The following is a 6,388-nucleotide window of genomic DNA, read 5'->3' on the forward strand; positions in this document are numbered from 1 at the left end:
CCGTTTCTCCAACAGTGCACTGTAAACTGAGGAAACAGTTTGAACTTTGACATTTCTTTTTTCTTTGGTGAACAATCTCTTTAACCCTATATGGTGTTTTGTGTTATAGTTGATTTGCAAATTTTGGAGACGCCTAAACAAACGTTTGCTGAAAATTTTGTTACATATGGTAAAAAGCAATTACTGTAGTTGATTTTATTTTTAAAAAGTGAGAACATTTTGCATAATTATAACAAGTAGGTTAAGTCAACTTAAAGGTGCAGTAGGTGATCTGCCTAAATGCTAACCGGTTAGCATAACATGTTTGAAACACAATGGCATCGTCCGAAACCGCATACTTCCATACTATATAGTACGCTAAAATCAGTAAACGAGCCGAGTAGTATGTCCGAATACACAGAATTCGAAAAACAGTATGCAAGAAGTACCTGGATGACTTACTACTTCCGGAGAGATTCTGAAGTGCGCATCCCATGCACGCTGCGCTATCCTATAATGCCCCGCGAGCGAATTCATGAATGGGAGTAAAGCGACGCAATTGACGCAGGCAGGTCACGTGACCATGACAAAATGGCGGATGGAGTATGCCTGAATTCCATTCATACTTTTCACGTTCATACTGTATAGAACGTACTTTTCTAACAGCCGAGTAGTACGTTTAAATTCAAATGCAGTACCTACTGAGTAGTAGGCGGTTTCGGACGCAGCCAATCCCTCCCCTGCCATACAAAGCCACGCCTCCTTTTATCATGAAATGTGCATCTTAAAGATGGCAGACTCTCTAGATCAGGGGTGACCAATCCTGTTCCTGGAGAGCTACCTTCCTGCAGATTTCAGTTGCTACCCATATCAAACAAACCTGAACCAATTAATCAGGACCTGAACACCACGTGATAATTACAGGCAGGCGTGTTGATTATGGGTTGCAAATGAAATCTGCAGGAAGGTAGCTCTCCAGCAACAGGAGGCCACCCTTGCTCTAGATCATGTAATTTCGCCAGCTAGAAAACTTCATAGTACTTTATAAAACTACAATTCTGAATGAAAAACTGTATTATATCTAGCACGTTTTCTTGTGTAGCAAACAAAACTTGTCAATGTGCAATATTTCATGCATGCAATGATTGCTTGTCTCACTCTCTCATGCTTTTTGTCCTAAAGTGGTTACTGGTGGTTAGCCGGCAGCGTGCAGGAATTACACTTATTACTGAGCCATACTTGCATGCTATTTTAGACTGAATATTCAGAGTAGCATGTTGAACAATATAGAGAGCGTGCCACAGGTTGTCATTGCTCAAAAATGAACCAATGTGAATATAAAATCAACTTTACCTCAGTAAAGCAGGCTAGAGGGATAGCGCTATTTACTTGTTTTGTTGCTAAACTAAATAAAATTCTACATTATCGATGCTGTAAAACATTCCTAATGAAACTGAAAATAGGCACATCAATCTTTCACCAGAAGATTTGAGTGGCTGAACAACACTTCCATGCATAGGGCCCATTTATAACACAACAAAATCTACATCAGCTTTGCATGACTAAAATACTTTGAAAACATAACTAAAAGAAATACTTCAGCCATGGTGTTGTCCTTCCTCCAGCACTCAAAAGTAACTCCAATATTGATTCAGGATTTTAGAAAGTTTTGAATCAGCATTTGGGGCGTCACAGTGGCACAGTGGGTAGCATGATCAATTTAGCATACCCAATTTACCTATAGTCTTTGGACTTGTGGGGGAAACCAGAGCACCTGGGCGAACATGGGGAGAACATGTAAACTCCACAGAGAAACACCAACTGACCCAGCCACGTCATCCTATTTTGCAATATAAAGGATCTAATTTAGTTTTGGGGGTCTCCAGTAACAGGCTGATATACATTCAAGGTCAAAAAACACTTTTATTGTCTTAAAATATTCATTTATTTTTACCGAATTATCCCAACGACTCCCATACGATTCCTTCAGTGGTTCATTTGTTCCCAAACCCCTCCTTAGCGCGAAGCTATTTTGCATTGATTGGACACACGACCCAGTTTTCTGTGATTGGTCAACAGGATTCAGCACGAAACAGAGAGAAATTCCCATTGCAAATTGACCGCGCCGCATGGGTGAGGAACAGCTAATGATGGCCATAGCAACAAACAGCTGAGGATTGCGAGTTCAGAAACGCATTTAAATCGGTAAACGAAGAAGCACACGTCGCGTTTTCAATGTGTTTTTGCATGCAATATGTAAATAGCTGATAATGATTTGACCTGAGAGATACAGTACAAACTATCATCTATAATAGATAAGTTATTACAAGCCGTGCAGAGCAATTACAACACTCAATCAACACATATTTAACACATAACTACACGTAATACCACCCATATCACAGCCACATCACCCTGCACCCCAAGACAGGTTACTCACTGAAGCTAAGCAGGGCTGAGCTCGGTCAGTACCTGAATTGGTGACCACATGGGAAAACTAGGTTGCTACTGGATGTGGTGTTAGAGAGGCCAGCAGGGGGTGCTCAACTTGTGGTCTGTGGGAGTCTTAATGCCCCTGTAAAAGTGAAGGGAACACTACACTGTCAGTAGGCGCCGTCTTTTGGAAGAGACGATAAACCGAGGTCTTGACTCTCTGTGGTCATTAAAAATCCCATGGCACTTCTCGTAAAAAGAGTAGGGGTGTAACCCCTGTGTCCTGACCAAAGTTCCTCAATCGGCCCCTTACCCATCATGGCCTCCTAATCATCCCCATCCACCAAATTGCCTTTATCACTGTCTCTTCACTCCACCAACAGCTCATTTATTCGACTTATTTAGTCGAATATTTAATAAAAGAATCAATAGTTTAAAACACGTTGCACTTTCAGACTTAAAGCTCAGCTAGATGTTTTTATTCACTTAGTGCTGCGTTAAACACTGCATGAAAGGTCATTTTCAAAAACCCATAGTAGGGGCTCTTTAAAAGAAAACTCAGGATTACTTTTTTATGTATTAATTAGGTTTTATTTTACTTTGATGTCTAAATGCATTAATAAAACAAAAATAGTATGAAATGTGGCGAGGCAGTGGCGCAGTAGATTTTGCTGTTGCCTCACAGCAAGAAGGTCGCTGGTTCGAACCTCGGCTCAGTTGGCGTTTCTGTGTGGAGTTTGCATGTTCTCCCTGCCTTCACGTGGGTTTCCTCGGGGTGCTCCGGTTTTCCCCACAGTCCAAAGACATGCGGTACAGGTGAATTGGGTAGGCTAAATTGTTCGTAGTGTATTAGTGTGGGTGTGTGAATGTGTGTGTGGATGTTTCCCAGAGATGGGTTGCGGCTGGAAGGGCATCCGCTGCGTAAAAACTTGCTGGATAAGTTTGCGGTTCATTCCGCTGTGGCAACTCCGGATTAATAAAGGGACTAAGCCGACAAGAAAATGAATGAATGAATGAGTATGAAATGTCTTAAGAGTGATTTTATAGACACTTTACATTTTTATGTGTACATGTATGGATTAAAGGAAATATATTTCCAGTTTTTGTAAACCTTGTTTTGCATTCGAATTGCTTAAAAAAAGTTTTTAAATCACTTAAAAAAAAGTCATAACAAATTGTAGAACCGCTTATTAACGGCAGCTGTTACGGTTCCCAGGTGATGAGATCTGTCCTCTGTACGCTGGATCATCTCATTTCAAAATGCTCGATTCAGCTTGTTTGAACTTCGAAGGACTGATCTTTGAAGTTTGTATCCTTCGGAGGATGCACCCTCTGAAATAAGACGCAGCTAACCATCAGCCAGCATCTTTCTAAATGACTTTTTTTTTGTCTTTAATGAAAGAAAGAATCTCAAATAGGTTTTGAACGGGTGAGCAAATAATGACAGAGAATAATTTTGGTATAAACTATCCCTTTAATCTACCTCCAATGTTAGATGAGTAATGCAAGTTGAGTAATTTAAATAAATAGTGCCATTTTAATCATGACTTTGCAAAGGTTAACAGTTTTTATTTATTATTATTATTTTTTTTTATAAAAGCATGTAAATGGCATTTTTCACACACGTTCAAAGGTGTTTTCTCCTAATCAGTCAAAACTGAAGTGCATCCTCTGTCATGGTGTTAATATGGTGTTAGACTGATTCACAGGAGTTAATGCTTACACAAGCCAGCCTTTGAATGCAGTTGAGCAATGACTCAGCATTGACAGTGTTGATAGTACTGCCTCTGGTTGTGGGTTCGGGCATCGTGGGGTTTCCCTTTCGCAATAACTGTGTAGGGGGCTGATTGCAGCAACAGTAACCCCTCACTTTCCTCTCCATCTTGAGGTCGATTGCTTTTCACGCCTTACCTGTGTGAAATGCAGGCTCTGAGGTATAAGGGTAAGAGGTAAATCACTGTGAAAAAATCCCACTCAGTGTATCCGAGCGATTGGAAAACCCCAGCATTTCAAGGTTAGATGTTTAAACCTACTTAAGTTGTTAGCTTTCCAGTTCCCTGTTGCACCTTTTTGATTTGGTTTTACAGTTCTGCCTTGCTATGAAGTGCGGGGTTTTATCATGCATTTGTTTTTAGAAAGCACAACCAATGCAGCATAAGAGACCACCTTCATTCAACTTTGAAGCTAAACTTCGTCTCCCAGCATCAGCTTGCTGCTTGTTAAATTGATTTTGTGTTCAGGAAGCTATTTTGAAACTGTAAATTGTCGAGTTTCAAGCTTGAAATGAACTTATAAGCTAAGTACGTGTATGTAAAGGAAAAGTAGCTTTGCTAACCATATTGAATCTTATGCATAACTGAGACGGCAATTCACCAATAAGCTATATTTATTTGTCTCGTAAACAAGGGGTTTCTGAATGAATGACTCACTGTCATAGAAAAACACCCTGATTTATACAACAGTTGGAAAATGTGACACCAGTGTTTCAATATAATGTAAAAAGATGACTGACAAGGTTGTGTAAAAATGTGAAATCTCTATTTTTGTTTTCTAATTCACAAAAAAATGTGTTTAAATTCTAGATGCTACTGGAGGAACAGCTTTTAATTGTTATATATATATATATATATATATATATATATATATTTTTTTTTTTTTATATTACTTCTATGTAAGAGGTGGGCCTGTGGGCCAAAGTTAACCTTTCATTTGGCCCACCATCCTATCTGAAATGAGTGGGAGAATGATGGGGATGTGATTGGGGTGAATGCCTTTGACAGAGATCGTTATTTTGATTTGAACATAATCTCTTTTTTCTTTGTTTTATTGCTGTGCAGGTGTTTTCACTAGTACTTGGACTTGGTAACGCTATGACTAGTGTTTTCAGCACAACTCAATTTGAGATTGTTAATGTTTTTACTGTAACAATAAGTTCATTGTAAAATGTTGAAAATTATACAGCATTAGCTAATATAATGTAAAGTTTTCAGGTTATTTTTAAATATTAGCGAATAAGTTAGTAAATAACCCATGGCAAATTTAATGTTTATTATATATATTTGAATATATATATATATTCGGTTTGGTATATATTTGGCCCACATCCCTCTATCAAGTTTGGTTTTTGGCCCTATATAAGAAAAGGTTTGGGCACCCCTGTTCTGTGTTAAGCTGTTTTGACACAATCTACATTGTAAAAGCGCTATATAAATAAACATGAATTCAATTGAATTAAATTATGGCCTACATTTAATTGGTGGTAGTCTACATTTACAGCTACATGATTTGTTTGTTTTGTGTTATAGACTGTACTTTTTCTGGAAATCATAGCATTTTAACTTAAAAAAAACAATCTTAACTACTAAAATAGTACACTTTATTAAAAGGCCTTAAATTTAGTACTGGACTTGCTGAGTTAATTCAAATTAACTTCATAAATCATTTCAAAGTAAAAAAAAAAGTTAAAATGCCCTAAATATAACATGAGAATGTACAGAGCATAATTGAGTACACCCCATTTCAAAAATGAATCTTTTTATCCAAATTTTCAGTGAACATAGGCGATGTATTTTGGTACATTAAAACAAAACAGATTAATAAAACAGATTAATTTATTAAAATATTATTTTAGTCACCAAACATATTTAAATATTGAAAGATAATACAATTTGATTCAAGCAAAATGTTGAAAAAAAAATTACAACCTAAAAAATTTTAACCGAATTTTTCTACTTTTTTGCTTCTCTTAATTTTTCCTCTTTTACAAATCTGTATTTAATATTTTTCTTTAACATAAATTCGGGTGTACTAGTTTTTGGACTGTTATATTAAGTTTTTTAGTTAGATAAGCTCCACATATAGCTTCAGTTCTGACTGATCTAATGCATATGCACAAATATAATATTGTATAGCTTCCCTATTAAAAATATGAATTTAAAAGATTTGTGAGGGGTGTATTTTTATAAGCTTAGCACTG

The 6,388-nt window shown here is 37.2% G+C and overlaps 1 protein-coding gene across 4 annotated transcripts in view; it reads left to right on the forward strand.

Annotated features, from left to right (window-relative positions):
* The window catches only part of qtman (queuosine-tRNA mannosyltransferase), a 74,444-nt gene that overhangs the window by 13,619 nt on the left and 54,437 nt on the right, over positions 1-6,388 (forward strand).

Source organism: Danio rerio, chromosome 9, assembly GCF_052040795.2.
Source record: "Danio rerio strain M-AB ecotype USA chromosome 9, GRCz13ab, whole genome shotgun sequence".
NCBI classification, from domain to species: domain Eukaryota; kingdom Metazoa; phylum Chordata; class Actinopteri; order Cypriniformes; family Danionidae; genus Danio; species Danio rerio.